The following is a 25,328-nucleotide window of genomic DNA, read 5'->3' on the forward strand; positions in this document are numbered from 1 at the left end:
TCACACAAATTATCATGTGTCATTGGAACTATTTGTTTTTTAATTCAAGATGTGTTCCAAAAGTAACAAGAAATGTGGTTTGGTGGTTCTAGAATCACAAATATTGTGGTACTACTGAAAGTACAGTACAGAAGTAAGAAGTAAAGTACAGAAACGCGTTTTCCTAAAAGCAGGTGAAGTAAACGTAAAAATATTTGGTTGTTTCAACAGTTTTTTATAATATTTCAGTAAATACTTATTCAATATAATCGAAATAAGCTTCAATTGAACCAGTGCACTTTTGCCAACGTAACACAGTTAGATTAATTCCGTCAGCATAAAAATTGCCTGCTCTGGTTTCGATAAAGTCGACGAAGGCTGTTTTTGCATGGTCCTTGTTATCGAAGTGCTTGAAAAGATGGTAGTCGGTTGGCGAGAGGTCTAGGGAATATGGTGGGTGAGGCAGAGCTTCGACGCGCACAGTTCGTTCAATTTTCGGACGGTGATTTGTGAAACGTGCAGACGGGCGTTGTTGTGGAGCAGGATCGGAGCTCTTCTGTTCACCCGTACCGGCTGCTGCTGACGGTGCATTTCGTCGATTTTCTCACAATAGGTTAGGTTAGGTCCAAAGTGTGTGGATCTATTCGAACCTCTACTGCAACCCGCAAGGGTTTATTGTGGCTCACACCTATTCACACTCCACCAAATAAACCCAGCTTCTTAACGAAGCCGATTAGTTTGTATACTGAGTGGTCTCTCAGGTCAGATGCTAAGAGTACGGCTCTGCAGAACTCTAAAAACCTGATTCGGTCCCCAGCGGGTCAGGCACAAAGTATGTGCTTTGCTGTTTCATCATTTTCCAAACAGAGGGGACACACACTGTTTAGTATCAATCTGCGAAGGGTGAATAAACGGCTTGGGGTGAGCCAATCCTGGAAGAGTCTGCCCGAAGTCCATAAATATTCTTGCAATCCAGTTGTTCAATCTTTATTTGGCAAAGCCTAAAGTGATGCCAATGACAGGTTCTGGTTCGATGAAACTGCTTGCAGCACCCTCCTTTGCAAGAGAGTCAGCAGCCTCATTGCCTTCCAGGCCAGTGTGACCAGGATTCCAGACCAGATACAATCTGTTACGTCTTCCTATCGAGGAGAGTCGTTTTTGGCAGTTTGCTACCAATTTAGACGTTGCTCGGTAGAAGGCAAGAGCTTTCAACGCCGCTTGACTGTCCGAGAATATTTTTATTGACTTCCAATCTCTCTGCATACAATTCAATAGCGTAAATTTCCGCTTGAAATACTGTTGCAAAGGTTACTAGACAGGTTGATGTCTCTGTCCTGGGTCTGCGACTGAAAACACCTGCACCATAACCAGAAGGTGTTTTTGATCCATCTGTGAACCAACAAACATCTGCTATCAATATTTTTTCATCCCGAAGGATCCAGTCCTTTCTACTCGGGAACAGTACTTTATAATGCAGTTCGTAGTTGACACTTGGAGGCATAAAGTCAGAGGTCATTTCCAGAATGCTGGGACTTCCAGTGTCAACTAATAGTCTGTTGCACTCTGCATTAAAATGATTTGTGCAATTGGCAATGTACACAAGTGTATAGCCCCTCTCTCCAGAAAAATGTGGAGAGGAGGTAGATCTAGAAGGATCACGATGGCCGCTGACGGTGTGATATTGATGGCACCACTGATGATCAGACAAGCCTGTCTCTGTAAGCCAGAGAGCTTCGCCTAGGCCGTTTTCTGTAAAGCTTTCGGTCAACAGGCAATTGCATCATAAGTGATCATTGGTCTGACAATCATCACATAAATCCACTGGATTTGTTTGGGACCTGAACCCCAAGTTTTACATCCAGGTGAGTTTTTCATTCTGGACATTGCCAAGATTATGTCACCTCCGTTCCAAATGAAAAGACCTCACCATTGAGGGAAAGTGACGTTAGATCGTCCAATTTTCTCCTCTTGGTGAAGGGAATTATCACAGTTTTGCTGGGATTGACATACATCTGCTCTCTCAAACACCAACTGTGAACAATGTCCATCATGCTTTGGAGGATATTACAAGCTACCCTTTCCGACGTGAATCTTGCTAAGATGACAAGGTCATCTGCATAAGCTTGCAGATCTACTTTTCTTCTGTCGAGGGCATCAAGCAGACTATCCATCAGGAGCGAGCACGGAAGGGGAGATAGTACCCCACCTTGTGAGGGCAGCCTCTGTTATCCTGAACCTAATGGTCGTAGTTGCAGTCCTGTTTACTAGTATGGCATAGATCCAGCCAGTTATGTTCGATTCTATACCTTTCCTAGCCAGAGATGATTCTATAGATTTAGGTAGATATCGAGAAATACAGCAATTGCAATCTCTTTGTTGTCAAGGGATTGGGAAATTTCCTGTATAAGGTTGTTCAAAGCTAAATCTGTCGATTTGCCAGTTTGATAAGCATACTAGTGGTTATTCAGGGGGGAAGCATATAATGCCACCCTCCTGATGTGTTCGTTCAGTATTCTCTCAAGTCCTTTCAACAGGAAGGATGTAAGGCTGATTGGTCGTACTGATTTAGGGTGTGGGTTTTTCCGACCCACTTTTGGTATACATACCACCCTTGCTGCCAATATAGTTCAACGCCAGACTAGCTTTGTACAATGTATACAATATAAAATTATTTCCAGTCCGTTTTGAAAAAGAGTTGGAAATATACCATTTTCTTCAGGAGATTTGAAGGGCTGAAACGACATGATAGCCCATTCAACTGCCGCTGCTGTGAAAACCTTCTTGACGACCCCCCCATCGTTCTGTTTTGGGCATTTAGCGTCCTTAGCACAACTCTGATGTGATGTTTTGGCCCGGTTGCAGACAGTTATAGTGAATCACACCAGCCGCTAACCACCATTCAGTAACCGTGGTCTATATCTGGTGGGTTTTCACCTTTGGGATGTGCCTGGGTTGCTCATCGGTGTCCAACCACTGTTCCTGGACATCTCCTGTTGTTGTAGAGGATCCACTTTTCGTCACACGTGACGATCCGATCCAAAAAAGATCGTTCTGGTTGCGCAGATGCAAAGAACAGACCTCGAAACTTGACAATTTCTTTCCATCGTTCGTGGGAAAAATATTGGTAGTAGTAGTAATGCTGTTTTTATAAAAAAAACAATGTCTGAGTACAGGCAAACATCACAAGCTACCTTGAAACATCTAAGAGAGAAGTTGGCTCTATTCTAGAGAAACTTCCAGCCAAAGTGTTCTCTCGAAATATACCGCTTGATTTCATCGTCAAAAATACGCTCAGTACAACTAGAAGATCGCTTTTTCGTTCTCAGTCCTCAACAACTTTGCTAAGATCCAGGCCGCTGACTGAGTAGCTCCGTGTTCACTCGTATTTTTACTAGTAGAGGGTAGTAGTATTAGCGTGTCCATCTCTCTCTCTCTCTCTAAAGTCTCAGATATACCTACACAGTAGGTTGAATGGACTGACGACTATCAGAAAACAACTACTGTATACCTGTGTAGGTATATCCGAGACTGGCTTGAACGTTTAAAGTTCATTTCTTTAGATTTGTTTACTGCCAATCTTCAAGCATAGTCCACTGACTAATAAGAAAATCTCTTTCTCTCTCTCTTTGTAAGGCCGTTGCTTCCCTCTCGGGCGCATTTCGCCAAATTTATCCTGTCAACAGTTGACATGAGCTTTCGGGGGGGTTGGCAGCTGGTTCAAAGCAATGCTGCCACCCTCTAGTTTTTCTCACATTTTTTGTACATGAAAAACTACATTTTTTAAAAGTTCGCCTCGTCTTCGGGAGACCTTTTGGTTTTTTTTGCACATGCACGGTCCCCTTTACGTGGTGATTCGAACCACCCGGCCTGGATACCGGCGTGAATAAAAGATATCCATGAGAATGCGTACTCCTGATTGGTCCGCATCTTGCCTAGGTTGGTTTGATTGGTCTCCATTGTTGATAGGTGTGTTGCCATAGGGATGTCGATCGAAGTTTATTGTGCCTTGTCGATTACCAGATAGAGCACGTTCTGTTGACTAGTATAATTTCTTGTTTTCTGTTGAAATTGTTGGTGTGTATATAGATCACAATGACTGTCCTATGAAGTCGTATGTGGTAATGCGTTGTAGTAACAGGTTCTGGTATTTTATTTATTACGTGGTCTGTCTGCAAAAGTAAAAACATCAGATTTCTATGCAGCTTGGTTTATAGAAAAAAAAATCGTAATCATTAGGTGAACACGTTTGTGAGAAAAAAATGAATAGTTTGACTGACTGTGGAAATGTAACGAAACCGTCAAGTCGGCGGTTACGAGTGAAAAAAATGTATAGAACACTTTTTATCACCGTGATCTTATCTGCAACAGGAGTAGAGTAGGGAAGAGTATTGCATTTCTCGTGATTGGGTAAAGTGTTTGTTCTGGATATAAAGTTATTGTTATCAAATCAAATAAAATCAAAATATACTTTATTGTCTGAAGAACATAATTCTCATTGACAAAGTCGTTTACAAAATAAAAGAACAAATAACAAACATGTGCAATTATACAATGCATGTACATAAAATATTGAAATTGTCACAATAAAAAATTGCTTTGTACGAATATTAACAACAAACAGGTGTAAATATAAAATGAATTTCAATATAAATATAAATAATGTATAACTATCACTGAAACACATTGAATAATAATGAATAACTAGGATTTGAAGACGAAGTCAATTTCACACATTAAAAGTTCATACTAGAATTCATCTAATGAGTAGAAAGCATTCGTCAATAGAATTTTTTTACGGTACGTTTGAATTCTTTGTTGCCATCTAAAATTTTAATCTCATTTGGTAGGTGATTGAATAATTTTTCACCATTATAAAATATGGAATTTTTTATTTGTGTCGATGTTGGAATTGGTAAGGTTATATTTAGTGCTTGTCTAGTGTTATATTGAGACATTTTATGAGTTTCGTTTTTAAATTTACTATGCATGAGACATACTGATTCTAAGATAAAAATACAAGGTAGTGTTAAAATTTTATGTTTTATAAAGAGTGGCTTGCAAGAATCCCGGAATTTAGTTTTGCACATATACCTTACTGCTCGTTTTTGCAAGACAAAAATCATATTGAAAAAATATTGACTACACGATCCCCAAAAACAGATTCCATATCTCAGATGTGATTCGATTAAAGCATAATACACACTTTTTGCCATATCTACACCAAGTTTCCATGAAATGGTTCTTACTGCGAAACATCCTGATGCCAATTTTCTTCTGAGTATTTCAATGTGACTTTCGAATTTCAATTTATCATCTATATACAGGGTGTTCCTTAAACACATGCTAATATTCAAGGAGGCAATTCTTAGACCCATTTTAAGGAAAAAACTTCCTATGGACGTATGTCCTAAACGCCTTAACTTTTGAGATACAAGGTGGCAAAGTTTTCAAAAATAATCAGTTTTTTAGTAATAACTGAGATAATTTTGTAGATATCTTTGGCATATTTGGTACATATGTTCCATGCCTCAAGGCGCATTTTCTGATGTACAATTTTCTTAATTTTCTTTGCCAGTGGCGTACATACGAGTTTGAAATGTATATTTTTGGCGAAAAAAATACTACGCCACTGCTTTATCTTGCATTAAAAATTATTTTTGAAATCTCCATACATTTTTGAGCACATTTGATTTGCTGGGTTTTCTTTGTCCGACGCATGGATTTCGCTCAAAAAATTAAAAATCGCTTTACTTAAGGATAAATTCCTTAAAAATCTGATGCGGTATCGTGCATCGACTGAAAGCAAACTAAGAGATCAGATTTGTTGCAAAATAATTGAGGATCTAAAAGGTATTTGTTTGTTGTCAGATGCACTGTTCTCAATTAAAATTACGTCATAACGCAGCACCGCTTAATTATTTTTGAAAACATAAATTTAGTTATCCTGGAATAAATGACGTGTAGCAGAATTTATTTACTGCACCTCTTGGAAATATGGAGTTTGTCGATATGTGATTTCTTTTGAAGATTAAAAGCAGAAAAAATAGCGTATATACCTACCATAGCAATAAAAAACGAATTCTCTGTATGTACAAACGTCAGTAGCTAATATTGATGTTGGTTTAAAGTAAGGTGTTGGTGTTAAAAACTGTCACAGCGCGTTTTGATTGATTTTGAAGTGTTATTGAAGTTATTTTGGTAGTCCACTGTTTTTCTGAATATCAGTAAATATGGTAAATTATACGAATGCGGAAATGGCGCAAATGCATTACGTATATGGCCTTGCCGATGGTAATGCAACAGAAGCCATTCGCATTTATCAGGAAAGATATCCTAATCGTGCCTTACCAGATAGCCGAACCTTTTCAAATATTCATCGTCGACTTGGGGAAACTGGTAGTTTCAAGAAAGGGACTTCGGAAGGTAGACCTCGTGTAGTAAGAACTCCTGAAATTGAGAAAGCGGTGCTGCAAGAAATTGAGGAACATCCTGAGACGAGTACGAGGAAGATCGCTAGAACTCTGGATATTTGTCATCAAATTGTTTGGCGTATTTCGGTTGATTTTTTGTTATACCCATACCATATTTCAAGAGTGCAGGCATTACTCCCCAGAGATTTTCCACAGCGTGTGAACTTCAGTCAGTGGTATCTACAAAGTATTGCACTAAATCCGCAGTTTGAGACACAAATTTTGTTCACAGACGAAGCAAATTTTTCTCGGAATGCCATTCAAAATTTCCATAACAATCATGTGTGGGCTGAAGAAAATCCCCATGCAATAACCGAAACCCATTTCCAACACCAATTTTCGGTTAATGTATGGGCAGCAATTATAGGTGATCATCTAATAGGCCCATTTTTTCTACCAGGACGCCTTGATGGTCGTTCTTATTTACACTTTAACGAAGAAGACTTACCTGGGTTATTGGAAGATGTGCCACTTGCGTTAAGGAATCGAATATGGTACATGCACGATGCATTTCAGGGTAATTGTCCGAAACCATTTAAATACAGTTTATCCTGGATAGGTCGCGGAGGACCTCAGCAATGGCCAGCAAGATCCCCCGATCTCAACAGTTTATATTTGTTTTTTATGGGGTCACCTTAAAACTCTTGTGTATAAAACTCCCGTTAATACTTTAGAAGATTTGAGAGAGCGAATAGTTGCCTCGTGTGAAACTATACGAAATACGCCGGGAATATTTGAACGGGTGCGTAATTCCATGCGTAGAAGGGCGGAAGCATGCATACTAAGTGCAGGTGGCCACTTCCAACAATTTTTATAATCAGTTTTGGTATTATTACTAATTAACAAATTTGTGCTATTCGTTTAGACTTACTGTCACAAAATAAAATAAAACTCGTTTTTGTGAAAAATTTATTTTTTTTGCAGATTATGTTTTCAAATATTATTAGGGAATTGGTAATGCGTTATGAAGCAATTTTCAGATTCTCATTCATTTTAGAATTGATCTAATTTCTTAATTTGCTTTCTGTCGATTTTAATTTTTTTGAGTGAAAATCATGCGTCGGACAAAGAAATACCAGGAGATCAAATTTTCTCAAAAATAAATGAGGATTTTAAAAATGATTTTATTTTGAAAAGAAAGCATTGGCGTAGTACTTTTTCCCCAAAAATATTCAATGCGAAACCCGTAGGGATGCCACTGTTTGAAAAAATATTCAAATTTGTGTACACCAGAAAATGCGCCTTGAGGCATGGAACATATGTACCAAATATGCCAAAGATGTCTACAAAATTATCTCAGTTATTATTAAAAAACTGATTATTTTTGAAAACTTTGCCACCCTGTATCTCAAAAGTTAAGGCGTTTAGGACATACGTCCATAGGAAGTTTTTTTCTTAAAATGGGTCTTAGAATTACCTCCTTAAATATTAGCATGTGTTTAAGGAACACCCTGTATAAACCCAGAAATTTTGTTTCCGACATATACCTGATCGCCCGATTTCGTATATAAAGTTCTTGAAGATTACATTTGAAAGTAAGGATGTTAGTTTTTGGTATATTGAAAGACAACCTATTAGCATCACAAAAATCTTTAACTTTACTAATATCATTCTCAATCATTTGATGCAATTGTGTGCCATTTTTATCATGCCAAAGTATTGTGGTGTCATCTGCATATTTAGTGAACTCTCCGGAAATATTAATCGAGGCTAGATCGCTTATATAGACTAAGAAAAGGGTGGGTCCCAGCACTGATCCTTGAGGTACCCTCCATTTAATTTCTAATTTGTGTGATAAGTTGCCTTGAAGATATACGCTTTGAGTCCTTCCGGATAAATAAGACTCAAACCACTGGATTACTACATCTCTAAACCCATATTTCTCTAATTTTTGCAACAGAATTTTGTGGTTAACACAGTTGAAAGCCTTTGTCAGATCACAGAAAACTGCTGCTGCAACTTCCCTATCATTCAGATTCAGATAAACGTTTTGAAGAAGGTTGAAAATTGCATCATTTGTTCCTTTCTCTCTTGACTTTTACAACTGAGCTATGATATGAACCAAAATCACTACTGCTCCCATTTTATTTTGTTGAGAACAAGTAATTCCAACAAAAAAAAACTTTTATATATGACCTTGCTAAAAATTACATTCTGAATTGAAACGCACAGTTTCCATGTAGTCGATATCAAGCTTGTTTTTATCGATACCAAATTACCGTGTTTTCAACGGGTTGATTAATTTCGTTTATCCGTTATTAATATGCGACCTTCCAAAACGGTATGGGTTATAATTACTCGGCTTTTATCAAGTTACGCAACTACACGAAAAATATTTGGCCTTTTAATGACACCAAACACACACCTGTCTAGCCTTAGAAATACGTTTACGAAACTAGATAAATATAAGCTAATGAGTCGAACATTTTTTCTCAACTTTATTGCTGAAATCTATAAAATTTATATATACGTTTATCTTGTGCGTTACATAAAAATGTTTACAGCAAGTTACATTATACGGGGCATATAATATAATCCAAATAATAAAATAATGGTAGAAAATAATATAATAATACAGAACGTTCTAACGAAAACTTGACCCTCCCTGTAAGTTAGAAATGGACGTGTAGTCGAAAATTTCAAAGAACACGTAAATTTTTATTTCTAGGGGGACTAATTCAGATATGGAAATCATGGCCGAAACTTCACCCCGGTCAGCAACTACCCCCCTATTTTTTTCAATGACATGGGGGTCGAGTGATACATCATTTGAAAGGTTTCTGTCCCTCTATCACTTCTGTAATTTTTTTCGAAATTGGTTCATTTTATTGAGGAAATCAACAAAAATAATATGAATAGCAACACAATCAACGGATGAAGTGTTCAAAATGAGATTTCAGTCTGTGTGGGGGGTTAATGTTTGGTGCGGAATCATTGATGGTTATTTGATAGGACCTCATTTTTCCAAGGAATTCTCAATGGGGAGAGGTACTTGGTTTTTATACAACATGTGTTGCCGAATTTCTTGGAGAATTTACCAATACAAACTCGAATGAATATGTGGTTTCAACAAGATGGGGCACCTCCACATAATAATAGAATAGTTACCCAATATTTGGATGATACTTTTAATGGGAAATGGATTGGAAATAAGGGTCCAATACCATGGCCTGCGCGAAGTCCAGATATTACTCCACTAGATTTTTTTTTGTGGGGATATATCAAAGACTTAGTTTATATGCGACGTCCACAAAATGTAGAGGATTTGAAAAATAGTATCACAAATTTTTGTGCTTCCATAACGCTAGAGACGCTTTTAGCAGTCACGAATCGGGAATTACTCAAAAGATGCAATATGTGTATTCTACGTGAAAGGAGGCAGTTTGAACACTTACTAAAATGATTCTTGTTATCACTAATTGATTTCGTTATCATCATCTTAGTCAAATTATGGTAAAAGTAACATATTTTTTGGTATTTTCAAACATTTATTTTAATTTGAAAAGAAATACGAATCGGAATATCAAGGTTACCATTTAAAAAAATTGGCGTCGGTGTCGCGACGCTCTGATGAGTGACGTCTATTGCTGAATCTCTTCGCAAATAAGAGAACCCTTTGACGAAAAATGGATATTCTCTTTCATTTTTTACATATTTGCCCGCGGAGTTTTATATGGGACACCCTGTATATTAAATATTGAGTGTTATCATAAAATAGGTACTTTTAGAAAACAACTAGATTTACTTGCTTGTCATAAATATTTCTGATAGTTGTGATATTAATAATATACTCTGTACATGAAACTATTTTGTTATTTTCAAATTGAACATTAAAAGCTCAAAGGATAAATATTTCGGAACTTTCTGCAAGCAAATGCACCTGCACGTTTTTGTCGGTGTAAAAAGTTCTGATGAATTTTTGTCAGGATGATTGAAGTTTCTCTGCAAATAAAACAGATTCAATTTGTTTGTCAAAAGAACTAATATCGTTACCGCAGTACAATTTCATAAAACTCTCAGTGGATCTCTTGAGGTTAACCAATATAAAATATAATGATTCCGCACTGAATGGATTTTCTTGATCAAAATCTGAATTGAAAAAAAAACATTGACTATTAATACTTATCTCACGTCCAGCTCGAAAGGAGACACTTACTAGTATTTTTCTTTATGAACTTCTCTCATGCATACGGAGTTGAACTAAAACTACGACTAGTTGAAAACATGTTCTTTCTAGAAATTATTACAGAACCGTTGTGCGAGGCTTGTTTCCACAAGTTTTGCAAATAATATACTCACAACAAACATTTTTTGAATCGGAGACTTCTAAGTGGAAAAAATTAGGTACCTATAGCAATTTATTGATAGATGGCAAAATTATATTGAAAGTTCCATTGATGATGTCACATTTGATTCCAGGTGTTTAGATTTTTTTAAGTACTATTGTAATTCTTCGGTTGCGGGGATAACAAAAATAGTTTCGTCGTTCAGAATGATTTCTGAAATTAAAACACTCAGTATCTGCTATTTCAGTAGGAACTTTTAAAATTTCAGCAGCAATTTCAACACAGTGATTATTGAAGTTATCCGTTAAAATATTGCTATACAGTACATTTCTTTAACCCCCCCCCTTATTTTTTGAACGGATCAACTAAAAATATTGAAATTTGGGATAATGAAATTAATTCATGAATACTTTATTTTGAAGTGAAATTGACAGATGAAACTTCCAAGATGGCGACTGGGCGCCATCTGGGAAAAATTAAATGGAAAGGAGGGCCCTGACAAATGCTTCACAACCCTAGAATTATAATGCCAATATCTTCAACTGCTACAAAATGGTGGAACATTCAATAATTTCCTGAAGACAAACACATTAATATCGATATTTCTAGAAATATTACTTTTTATCTGCCATATGGCAATTCCAAGAACCCGATAAGGTTTTTTAAGTTATTTTTTGTTTATAAAAACGACAAAAAATCTCAGTGCGACAATGAGCATCATTGTTCAGTTAGAATATTCTCGTTTAGGTTTCGGTTTTACTAATAGAAAGGTACTACGTCAACAATCTCTAAAATGGTCAATTCTCGTCCATTGGAAGAACAAATTGAAGCGATTTTCATCTACGGTGCGACGCGTAACTTTTACTAGACCGAAAGGATTTTCAATGAACGTTTTCCGAATCGTCCTATCTGTATCCAAATTCAAAACTACTGGTAGTGTACATAACAAAAAGCCCTGTCATCCGTCCATTCCGGAAGAACAGCAAGTGCAAATAATAGGTGAGATGGTAGTAAATCCTGAATAGTCTACTTATTCCGTCGCGAATGTTTGTGAGGTGTCTTCTTCAACACTGTGGAGACTTTTGAAGAGGAATACGTATCATCCATACAAAATAAATATTGTACACCAATTAACTGAAGATGACCCTGATCGAAGAACAAAATTCAGCGAAATCATGACGGAAACCATTGCAGGCCATCCTACCTATCTCCACAATATTTGTTTTAGTGACGAATGTACACTTTTTTAAACGGCAATGTTCACAGACAAAATTGCCGTTATTGGAGTGACACCAACCCTCACGTTTTCTGGGAAACACATACCCAATATCCAGAAAAAATTAACGTTTGAGCAGATAGCGTTTGGCGCCCAAACGCCATTTTGAAGTGAAACTTCAAGATGGCCTTTGGGCGCCATCTTGAAGTGAAACTTTCAAGATGGCGCTCAGTCGCCGTCTTGAAAGTTTCACTTCAAAATAAAGTATTCATGTATTAATTTCATTATCCCAAATTTCAATTTTTTGAGTTGAGTCAAAAAATAAAAGTGGGGGGACATGGAAAAGCACTGTATGTAAGCTACTGATGGTTTTATTACTTTCAAAATTTATTATCTGCCAAACCTTGACCTATCTTCGGATGCAAATATAGAGTAGTCCTAGACCTATTTTTTTTAGATTTTCGAAAGTGGAAAATAATTTGTTTTCACCGTTCCGTTCAGTGTAAGAATGGAGGATAACTTCTCTACATTTGTAATTTTCAAAAAGGAAATATTTGAAACATTGCTTTCCCTTTCAATCTTATAATTAGCTGGTCACTGTTACTATCAGAATTGACAAACACAGGAAAATCCATTTGAATGACTTAGTCGTTTCGTTTTTATTGAACGTTGTTGTTTCCTGTTCGTACCAATTTATTATAGTGGAATCTCGTTATACCGTTGATATAAAATGAGTTATAATAGATTTAGATAACTATAATTCCGTTGTTGTGAAACAGAAAATGCAATCATTTAGAGTTTTGGTGACATTTATTGAGCTAGTAAAATTATAAGAGATAGGAATTAGAGTGATATGGTGAAAATAAGGAATGATTATTGAAATTTCAATCAAGTTGGTGGGTCAGTCTCCACCAGGGTCCTCAAATCCCCGTCCTGGATTAGGTCGACCATATCAGGGCTTATCTTTGACGACATCGACATTTCGCAAATCAACGTCGAATGTACTTGAGATTGTGTTACCAAATTTCTTGTTTGTCTATGTATTTCTGTAAGTCTCATATATGTATAAGGAAGGTAGCAAAGTAGGTACTTTTCAGTATATCATGATTAACATATCTCTTCAATTGCCGAAATAAAAATAGCGTACTAGAAAGTTTATGTCTAAGTTGTTCAATATGACAATTCCAGTCAAGTCTGTTATCAATAGTTATTCCCAATAATTTAAAGTTATTATCCTCCATGAGAGATTTATTTGTAGAAAATGTGATATTCTGGGTTTTACTATTATTAACTTGTAGCTTATTAGCCTGAAACTAATATTTGGCTTTTTCTTGTAACGCCAGCGATAACATCGGTAGTTGCTGATAGTAATAGTGAGAGGTAATCAGGGTAGTATCATCAGAAAACAAAGTACACTTTTCCGGCAACAGAAATTGGTGCAAATGATTAATGTAAATGATAAACTGCAACGGTCCAAGGACTGAACCCTGTGGGATACCATGTATGTTAGTTTTTAACTCTGCCTCTCATTGCTGACTTCAACAACTTGATAGCGATTTTTTAGGTAAGATTCAAAAAGCTTTAGAGCAACTCCTCTTAGTTCATAATAACTCAGCTTCTGAAGAAGGATATTATGAGAGACACAGTCGAAAGCTTTCGACAAATCACATAGGATTACTGATGCATGATGTCCTTTGTCCATCGCCTCAACTATACTGCAAATTGAGAATCATGGAAGTAGTTATTCATCTCAAAATAAGCTGCCAACTTCTGTTTGATTATCTTTTCGAAAATCTTTGAAAATATACAAATTATCGAAATCGGACGATAGTTATCAGGAAGTGCTTTGTCACCCTTCTTATGAATTGGTATAACTTTTGCATACTTGAATACATCCGGAAACACACCAGTGAATAAAATTAAGTTGATGAGCTCTGTTAAGGGTAGTAATATTATGTCAATGGTATCTTTTGATATTCTAGTGTTTAGGTTGTAAAAATCTGTGCATTTTGAATTTTACAAAGAGTTTACAGTATCCAGTACTTCTTGAGAAGTAACTGGTGGAAAAAAAAAGACTTCGAGGGGGCCGGACATTTTTTAGTAATTCAGAGTTAATTATATTTTCTGCTATTGCTATAAAAAAATTATTGAAATCATCTGGGGTTATATCCATGTTATATATCTAATAGTTATTTACTTTTGTTTAAAAAAATAAATATAAAATGTTTTGTTATTGCATCGAATAATCTATATTTGATTTCACATTTATAGAAGAAATTAATTGAAACCTCCTTACCTCAATGAGCTCAGTAAATATTACGTTTCATAGGTGTAAGTAAGCTTTAAATTAAATCATTGATGACCAGTGCCACGAGTTACTTTGCAATATACTACGGAAATCCAGTAGTTGATGATGCGCGAATCAGTAAATAACAAGACGTCACAATATCAAGGTATTCCCTACTTAACTGTTTAAAATGATTCTCATTGAACATATTAACCATTCTTGGACTATTTCTTTTGAAAAATTGTGTAATGGAAACTATTCTAGGATGAAATATGACGGATAGAAAATAGACTATAGATCCCAGGAAGTATACACCTCTGAAGGAGCTAGCCACTAGCGCCAGCGAAACGTCAGGAAGAAATTCCAAAAAATCCACGGGCTTCAAACCCGAAAAATAGTGACACTGAAAACCTCGGCAGCAAACTTTGGGATTATGCATACTGTTAGAAATATCTATGGAAATTTGCATTGCAATTAATCAAGTTTTGGTCAGATTTTGAAGAATTAAAAGGGTACTGCTCAGCAATTTTTTGTAATTCATTGCATAAAATGATACAGCGAATACTCATTGGGAGTCACCTTTTGTATTTAAATAATTGACTTTCATTTTAAGCTAATATGAATGTGTGAAATGTAAGCTGTGTCTTTCAACCATGCATATTTGAATTCACTCATCGCACTGCTAAATTTTCCTTCTTTCTTTGACAGTGATGACGTTCCTGTTATTGTGGATTGTGTGCATGGAATCATTATGAAATATGAGTCAATATACGGATGACATGATTAATTAATTATATTCCAAATGTGAAAATGTATTTGAATTGTTCAACTACATGAATAATCAAACTTGATTTGGTGCTGAGGCTGATTTTATATAAATTTGTTGCCCTGAATCCGAATGCGGAATTAGTTTTTGCCTAAGAATTCAAAATCCTATCTGTTTAAAATCTGTTTTATAATCGGTTTTTCCGTTAATTAGCTGTCGCCCCCATACGAACGACAAGTGTCAGAAGTTGAGAAACTTGTGCGAGGTAAGGGCTAACGAGGTCTTACCTTTTAACGTGTGATTCCTAACACCCGTTAAAATTTACGATAACGTTAAACTATTTGAAAGTGAAATTTACGGAATGTTTTATACTATTTGAAATTGAATCCATACTTTAGGTAATTGAAAAAATATTTATATTATTCATAGAGACTTTTTCAAGGTTTCAGATTTTACACGAGTTCCTTAGTTCCAAAATCCAGACAAAATATTTCACCCTGGTTTATTTCGGCGTTTTCAAAATTTGCAGGAAACTGGTTAATAGGATATTGAAATGTTACAATTTAAAATTCTGTTTCTTCATCTTTATATACATTTCAAAATGAACTCTATACGTGGATGTGTAGATCATGCAAAGAAGTAACTTTCAGACACAAACTGAAAGAAAGTCCTCTTGAAACAGCTACTTTTATATAAACATTGAATTACACGAAAGAAAGAAATTCTTTCGAAACAAATACTTCTTTATGAACACTGAATTATACAGAAGATACTTTTCTCTACTCAGTTTGTATTTCAAATATTCGTTGTGGAATAAAAATCATATATAATTCACATGAGTTCTACTTTAAATGAATGGTAACAAATTGAAAAAAAAATAATACCCCTTCAATTCAAACAATAATAAAGTTTCACTTACATGGAACACTGTCATCCTTAATGGAAATCGGAAATTACTCACATTTTTTTGCATAAAGATGGAGAAGTAGAAAGCCATAAGTGTTCCTTTCCAAATACAATCTGCCCTAGAAATATACCCCTTTCAGTTTGATTAATTTTTTCTACTTACATCATATTTCTTTTTACCAATATATATTGGATGCATCTCTCCTTTTTTTCTGCCACATCTACCCATGATAATAAAAGAATTTTCATAATAATTTTCATTTAAAAAGCATTTCGAGACCAGTAGCTTCATCAGTTACTAGTACATCGAATTATTTTATAATATATTTTATATAACAGTAGTTAATAACAAAACGTATCAGATGAAATGTATCTATTACGAACGATCTCAACGTTTTCTCGCGTGGAAGATGCAAAACCATACTTTTTGCACAAGACAGTCAATTCGTTCTCAAGAAAAGTACCCACTTGTTCAGCCATGGTTGAGAAGAATATATTTGAAAATTTTGAACTGACAAATGAGCTTATCACATCCCTTGATCGGAGCGATGAATATTCCGACATTGATAACCTGTTCAAACTGGTTACTACTCATTTGCAAGGTCTACAAGATGAGATGCTTGGCTATATTTCCGCGGCTCAACACACCAGTTGGAACTGGGTGCTCAACATTTTCAACAAGCAGGCTGTGAACGAGGCAGAATTAAACTCACTGACCCATGACAAACTCATCGAGCTATCCTGTGACAAGACTTTGCAACTGTCTTTCAGCACCCAAGACGTTGACAAGTTCTGGTTACAAAGAAGAACTGAGTATCCAAGCTCAACATCAGTGGCTCAATATTAAAACCAAGGCAAGAAATCGACTGGACATTGAAGATGACTTTATTGTATGTGTATCTAAAACCAAGCCAGATTTTAAGAAACTTGTTGACAAAAAACAGGCCCAAGTTTCTCACTAAAGGAGTCTTTTTTACTTAGAAATTTATGAACAATGACTTATCAAAATTATTAAATGATTCTGTTTATTATAGGCATTTCATACAAAAACTCATGGGGGGTCGCGACCCCCCATAATGGGAACTGCTGAGATAAATGATTAAATCTGGTAAAATTGGTAAAGTTTGAATAAACAATTAGGTACAATACGATATTAGTTTCCTAGAAGTAATATTGAATTATCCGTTTTACGAGATTCAATCATTTATCTATAGTCTATTTCAAAAGAGTGTAGAGTAATAAAATCTCATTAAGTATTCAAAAGCGCTACAGGGTGATCCGTCAATAAATTCTGTCACTTCCCTAGTCCGCATTGCAAAATTATGTCGTTTCATAAAGAGCAGGTAGGTATCACCCTGTTTTAAGGGATTTGTCCATTGTTATCGACGGATAAATACTGAGCCAGAGGCGCGCTAGTGGGATAATTGTCAAAAGAATATGCATTCATAAAAATTATATTAAAGGAAATAAAAATTTAATACAGCAGAACAGTGTTATTAAAAAACACACACGAACGAACTTTACGTATTGAAACACTTGTGGGGACTTTAAATCAATTTATTCACAAAAACGACAAGAACTTTACTGGATACGTTATTACAATTTGACACTTGAACAATACTAAAACTGTGAACTTCCCTTAACGTTTAACAACACTCTATTTATACCCTAATTGAATGTTCTAGAGATTACTAGGTACAATTTTCGAGAGCCTTCCGAGAAAATAATTATTCAGACTACCCTTAATTCTAAACCCTAACCTAAGCAAAAGTGTCACTGTCACTGATACACTGGTCTCTGTCCAGATTGCTTATCCCGCTACAGTATATTTACAATTCAATTAAATTATTCTACATCAGTATAGTCTTCATCCGAAGAACTGTCATCATCCCCTGGTGTTATAATTATAGGGTCAACCACCTGATCGACCAAGTTGTCCAGTTCCCACATTTTATCTTCCTCTTTTAAAACATGCTGGATTGCTTTTTGCCAGTTTTCTGATGTGATTTCCATAATGGCTTGATCAAACAATACCTTGACATCTTTCATTTTAAATGTGGTATTGTGCCTTGCAACATATCCTTTAACTTGTGCCCATATAAGTTCTATAGGATTTAATTCGCAATGATATGGCGGTAGGCGCAGCACAGTTACTTTATACTTTTCTGCTACATCTTCTACGGCATATTTCATGAAGCGAGATTTATGTTGTTTTACTATGGCTAGTAGTTCCTTCTTTACTGAATTCGTCTCAAACTGAATACCTTTATTTGACAGCCAGTTAATAATTTCTTGCTTTCTCCAAGCTGAAGTTGGTACCTTCTCTAAGAGCCTTGAATGGTAGCTTGCATTATCCATAACCACGACCGAATCAGCTGAAAGAAATTTTAACATTTCCCCGAAGTAGTCTTCGAAGACATCCGAATTCATGTCCTCATGATAATCTCCCGTCCGGCACGACTCAAAGCTTAACAAACCTTCTTTTAAAAATCCGTCTTCGCTTCCAATGTGAGCAATTATAAGCCTCTTCCCTTTTCCCGAAGGCACTTTAATACCCGTCGAAAGGCCTTCTATGAAAGCTTGGCGAGAACTTGTTATATTTTTATCTTGCCACATTTTTTTGACTATATAACCTTCGTTTATCCACGTCTCATCAAGATAAAAAATTTTCTTTCGCTCTCTGCGGTACTGCTTTATAGTTGTCAAATATTTTCGTCTCCAGCAAACAATTTCATCACTTTCCAGTAATAGTGCCTTTCGATTGTGCTTTTCCCAGGCAAAATTCATACTTTTTAAAGTTTTCCATAAAAGTTTTCTGGATATCAAAGGAATATCGTTATCTTGGCTTATCTCGATAAATATTTTTTCAAGAGTGGGTATTTCCTTTTTAAAATAAAACGAATGAACTTTTCTTCGAATGTCACATTTGGTGTCTTCATCTAAGATTTTTATTGGTCTTCCTGATTTTCTCTTGCATGGACTTACCTGGCCTGATATCTTTCTTTCTCGCAATAATTTAAAAATCGTGGACTGTCCAATTCCAGTCATTCGGGCACATCGCTCAACACTTTCTTGCACAGACAAACTAGGGTGATCGTGTTTTATGCAATCATATACATTTAAAATTATAACTTTTTCGCAAACAGATAGCGGAGAATTTTTTTCACTTCTTTTCTTTGGAGTAAATGTCCCCATTTTATAACTTTTTCACTATTTCTATATCACAATATCACTGTACGTTTAATTGGTGTAGTAACAATTACTATTATAACTCGAATGTTTAAGACACCATTACCTACGCCCATGGACGACAACGAAATTCAGGCAAATTTTATGACACTTCATGATTTATTACTCTACACTCTTTTGAAATAGACTATAATAAGTTTTGTTATTAACTACTGTTTTATAAAATATATCGTAAAATAGTTTGATGTACAAGTAACTTGATGAAGCTACCCTGCAACGAAACGTGTTTTGAATAAAATTCATTGTGAACATTCTATAATTATTATCATCATGGATAGTTTTATTAATTTTCACCAAGTAACGGTTCAGTCATAATATGATATTTTTACTCTTATTTGAAGAGGGTTACTTCTAATAATTCACCTATGACTCATCTACTTTTCTGAAATGATTTCCTAATCGATAGTTGCATTTTGCCGGTTGCAATTTAGATAGAATTGATATAAATCTCTGTTTCATAATATTTGTATAGCACTTGGATAGATAAAGGGTTTATTTGAATGATTTGCACTGGCGCACCTGCATATAGTGTATGAGTGCATTGCGATAAGATTAGTCTGTAAAAACAAAATAAGAGACTTTCCTAACTTCATAATAGTAACCTGCTGATTTGTTGTGGTGGGACTAACACTGTTATCTCTTATGAGAAAAAAATTAAAGAAGGAAGAAAGTTGACATTTCTAGTATTTATTACAAAATATGAACAATAAATATTATGCGTTACCAAGGAATAAATAGATCAAAGTCATAATATACAGTGTGTACAAGCTAAATGGAATAAATTCATTATTTTGGTTAAGGTACATATTTTAACAAAATCCCGAAACACGTTAAATTTAAATTATAATTTGACATGATTCAACAGAAAAATGCTACCCCTACCTTCAACCCCCGTTGAATGGGATGTATAGGCTTCTGATATATCGTTTGAAAGGTCTCTTCATTTTCTTTTCAAGAAAGTTGTCGCTTTCAAGTTTATTGCAACAATTAAGATGAAAGAAATTAAAATCATGTGGTTACCGAAATTCGATAAAATACGCTCAAAACTTATTGCAATATACTCAAAACTTATTTCATGTAGAAGTATTGATAATAAGAAAGTAAGTAAAAACCATAGAAATATTTTTTAGATGTTATCCTTTAAAAAACGTAAAAAGTTTTCGTGGCAACGTTAGTTTAAAACGCCTTGTCAACTTGTTTTGTGTGTTGCACCATTAGTTGTCAGTATTTTAATTCAAGTTGAAAGTTCGTTAACTTCAAGTCTGACAGATGGTTAGAATAACAGTTTTACGGATGATTGGTTACGGAGATAAAACCCTAAAACAACAGGAAGTAACTCGCCTATTTCATAAGAAATTTCCTAATTTACCGCCCATATCTTAAGGAACAATAAGCAAAATAGGGAAGCAGTTTCGCTTCAGATTTGCGTGTTTCGGTTTTTTTGTTAATAATGTACAGTAACCGAAATAATGAATTTATTTCATTTGGCTTTTACACACTGTGTATATAGATTGTCCTTCTGCCTTTTTAACAAGTTATATGTGTTAGTTTCTTAGTTTTTATAAAGCAATTTCTAATATTTATATGTTTTATTATTACAGCTGTAGTTAATTTTTTTCTTGATTCTTCCAAAGTTTGCTTTAAATAGTACATTATGTGTAATATTGGGCAGTCTTTTTGAAAATATTTTCAATTTTCAATAATTCGTAATGATAAACCACCTAGACCAGTTTCTGAACACAGCTTTTTTTTTAAATAAATGATGATTGATTTTTCAATATTTCCAACCAGGCATTATCATCGATTTTGATATCTCTTTCTTCCATTCATTCTTTGATTACGTTCCAGGCATCTGTAGTGAGTATTTCGATTATGTCAACTATTATTTTTGAATCACGATTCATCATACCTACCTAAACATTATTTCATAATTATTTGAAAATCTCGCCCGAATCCGAAAATCAATGCGTCTGAGATGATGCACTTTTGGAATGTTTTAAGGAATGAATTTGTTTCTTTTTGAAAAGTTCGTGTTCTAGTACTAAAAGTCTATCTTGAATAGGGATTTAATGTCTTTTTTCCACAAGCGCAATATTATGTTTCATATACATTTCTTTGTAACATTGTAACAAAGTTATAACCCAAACTCATTCCCCTCTGCCCATTTTCGACGTTAAATTGGTTCTCCCTCTCAAAACGACGTGTGTGTTCTTTTATTCTTTTGGCAAATATTTTACCATTTTACCAATATAGATATATCAGACAGTAAACTCTTGAACAAAATGGGTTAGTGTTCTGTAGCGATTTCTTTCGCCTATTGAAGTATGATAAACTTTGTTCATAGCTTGTTTTTTAAGTATTTCTCAAGAAATGCAATCATTTCTACATCATTGTTGCTGACGGAAACTTTTAATCGGAATACAATTCTGTCTATTCTAATTCAATTGACCTATATTCAATAAGCATTATTTGTGGTGTAGTCTTGTATTAGTTGAATCTAAACTAGCTTTTGTGGAAAATATAAAGACATTCAGAATTGATAATTTTTTAATATGTGCGACCTCTGAAAGCATGCCATTCTACTCATATATTTAAAGTTTAATATTCCGTGATCAGTGACAGAAATAGTCAATTAATCTTTTTTGTATCTCATCAAGTAATTGATATCTGAATTATCGAACTGATGGTTTGATAATGACAAAACGGTGTCAATAATTTCTGAACAATACATAATAGGGAGAGTTTGACACGATTTATCGAAAAATTGTATTCATCGCACAACTCGATTTGACATGCTTTTAAAAACCCAAGGTGTTTGGCGCCTTATGAATTATTCACGATGGAAATACTTATTTTCGAATATCGAACATGGGTTTTTGTGTTCACCGATGTGTGACAAATTTATTAATTGAGTATTCAACCTGATATAATGATTTAGCTGTTATTCGGTTTTGATTTAGAGAATTACTGTATCCATTTCATTTTCAATGAATGAATGTAATTTGATCACTTGATAAATAAAATTGTTATTGAATATAAAGAACTAACTTTTTGGTTTTAAAAATCTTTTTCGAAAATAACTTGATGTGACTTTTTTGAATGACTTCATTCTTTATTTTTAACCTGAGATGTTTTTCTTGAAATCGGAGACAAGATAAAAATCAAGGAGTGTAATTTGATCTTTCATTAATGCAGTCCTAACTATAGAATAATTATTGTTTTGGCGAAAGTAACTTTTCATTCGGAATGCACCCCTAATATTCCCAAGTAGAGAGAACTGGATCCTCCGGGAGAAGGAAATATCAAGAGCAGATAGATGTTGGTTCACAGATGGACCAAAAACACTTTCCGGTTATGGTGCAGGTGTTTTCAGTCGCATACCTAGGACAGATAATCGGGGAGCCCAAGCGGGGATTTCGGGATTTACTAAAGCGCGGCAGATTAATATACAGGGGGATACCTTGTACCTGGTTAAGTACCTCCACCAAATATGAGCCCCATACATAAGGCCGCCTGTGAGGGATAAAGGATCAGATTAGTAAAAAAAAATTGATCATCAGAAATTCTCGAGCGCGTCAGATTAAGGTAGGGTGAGTTACTTACCTTCTAAAAAGTGTATATTCCAGTAATCTGGCAGTTTGAGAGTGACGTAAAGGAGGGGAGGGCAGCAAAGTTGTAAAAAAAATAACGTCATTTCGACATTCTTGAGCGTAGCTAATTTTTTTTTATTTTGAAGGAAATAATTCAAGGATAACGAAAAATATATAATCTGACGATTTCCGCAAGCCGAAATAACAAAACTTCGTTAATACCGTTCTATCTATTACTCTCTCACTCCGCCCCCACTCTGAATTCTGTTGCCATCACGCCATCACAGCTGATCACAGAGACTCGTTCGTGATGAAGATGAAGATGATGATTAATTAATGAATTAATTGATGGATGTAGCCGTTTCTACGTGGTAGGAAATCATAATGAAGGAAAGAAAAATTAAACTTTCTATGTTTTTTACCACTTTTATTTGTTATATATATATATACAATACAATATATACAATACAATATATCCGTCCTTATAGGACGAAACTGCAGTAACGTTAGTTACAAATAAAGTGGTAAAAACATAGAAAGTTTCATTTCCTTCTTCTTCATTAATTAATCAATTGATCATAAAAAATTAATTTTTTTTGAGCATTTAAAAAAAATTATTTTCTTATAAATACAAGTATTCTACTTAAAAAACATATACTTATTTATTTGCATGCTATTTCCTGAGCTTTTCAATTAATTAAGTTCAGTGAATAAAAAAAATGAAAAAATATTGTTTTTGTCAGATTAAGCGAATCTCTCTACATAATCGTCAGATTATGAGACAGCACGTCTAAAACATAAAGACGAACCATATATATCTCAATTTGACGCGCTTGAGTATTTCAAAATGGCGAATTTTTTTGCACATTACAATAATGGCCGCGACTTTGCGTCAGATCGAAATCGTCAGATTATTGAATGAGAGCTTTTTTTGTTGCACTTACACCCCCTTAGAAAATCTGACGCGCTCGATTAAATTTTTTTCTTTTCACTTTTAACCCTTACGTACAACCACCCACATCATGCAAACGATCAGATTAACATACCAACATTTTCAAAAATACGTAGGACATTGATGCCATCAATATCTGACGCGCTCGAGATAGCAACAGCATTTTTTTACATATTTAAAATTTATAGCCGCTTCCCCCACCGATGAAAAGGTATATATTATATAACATTTTTTTCTTCTTATCATCTAAGCTTTGCAACCTAATATGTCTCAATAACGCTCGAGTAAATCCCCATTTTGCATCGTGGGCTCCCCTGCTAAGAGATATCAACCTGCCTAGGAACCTATGCGACTGTATTTCAAGCGGAAATTTACGCTATTCAATTGTGCACGTTCAAGCCAGTCTCGATATACCTACACAGTAGGTATATCCCTTGGCTAATACCACGAAGGGCGTTGGATTATATCCGACAGGCGTCAGTGCAGGAATCTTCACAGAAAATTTCCTGCATATGCAATTGCCAATGCAACTGAAAGAGTCGACCTTCAATTCTGGAGCGGGCACACTTGCAGACCGGTTTCGGGCTAATTAGCCACTCATCAGTGCAAGATAGTGACCATCATCGACCTAAAGTCAATGATATTCCACAATTGAAGCCCGAAACCGGTCTGCAAGTGTGCCCGTTCCAGAATTGAAGGTCGACTCTTTCAGTTGTATTGGCAATTGCATATGAAGGAAATTTTTTGTGAAGATTCCTGCACTGACGCCTGTCGGATATAATCCAACGCCCTTCGTGGTATGACCCAGGGGAGTAGATGTTTTCTGATAGGCGTCAGTCCATTAAACCTACTGTGTAGGTATATCGAGACTGGCTGGTTCATTTGCTTTAGATTCGTTTACTGCCAGTCTTCAAGCATAGCCCACTGACTAATAAGAAAATTCTAGAGGAATTATACGACACAATTTTGAATTTGCGATGTTGTGATTGAAATTTGAAAGTGCCATTGCCCATATTTCAACCGCCAACATAGTTGCCCCAGTTTTACATTTTAGGCATTCGAGAGAGTTGAGATGGCAAAATCGTACTTTACAGTGTGGGTTCCTAAATTAGTTACCGTTGATTTTTTAATCGTTTCGAAAACTATTTTAGACGTCACCCGAAAATGATTGTATCTAACGATATTATTTGTATGCAAATGAGCGAAACGAAGTTGTTGACGATTTGGTTCTCCTTGCATTATTATTTCAATATACAATGCTTTTCTTTAATGTCCCTCCTCCTTTTATTTTTTCAACGGATCAACTCAAAAAATTGAAACTTGGGATAATGAAATTAATGCATGAATACTTTATTCTGAAGTGAAATTGACAGATGAAACTTTCAAGATGGCGACTGGGCGCCATCTGGAAAAAAAATTAAATGGAAAGTGGGGTCTTGTGACATTGTGAATACATTGACATTTAACTACATAATATGAGGTAAAAAGCTTGAGGTCAGTTCAGAAGATGCTCGAAATGATTGCCTTGAACTTCTTGACATATGAACAGCCTATCCGTTATTTCACGCCGAACATTTTCGAACACAGTAACGTCAATATCTCTACAAATATTTATTATTCTCTGCCG

The 25,328-nt window shown here is 35.2% G+C and overlaps 1 protein-coding gene across 1 annotated transcript in view; it reads left to right on the plus strand.

The window, feature by feature from the left end:
• The window catches only part of LOC111504545 (uncharacterized), an 89,555-nt gene that overhangs the window by 34,261 nt on the left and 29,966 nt on the right, over window positions 1–25,328 (plus strand). The window lies entirely within an intron of this gene.

Source organism: Leptinotarsa decemlineata, unplaced genomic scaffold (genome assembly GCF_025532065.1).
Source record: "Leptinotarsa decemlineata unplaced genomic scaffold, Ldec_3_MD MMD2_tig00002082_RagTag_RagTag, whole genome shotgun sequence".
Classification (NCBI taxonomy): Eukaryota; Metazoa; Arthropoda; class Insecta; order Coleoptera; family Chrysomelidae; genus Leptinotarsa; species Leptinotarsa decemlineata.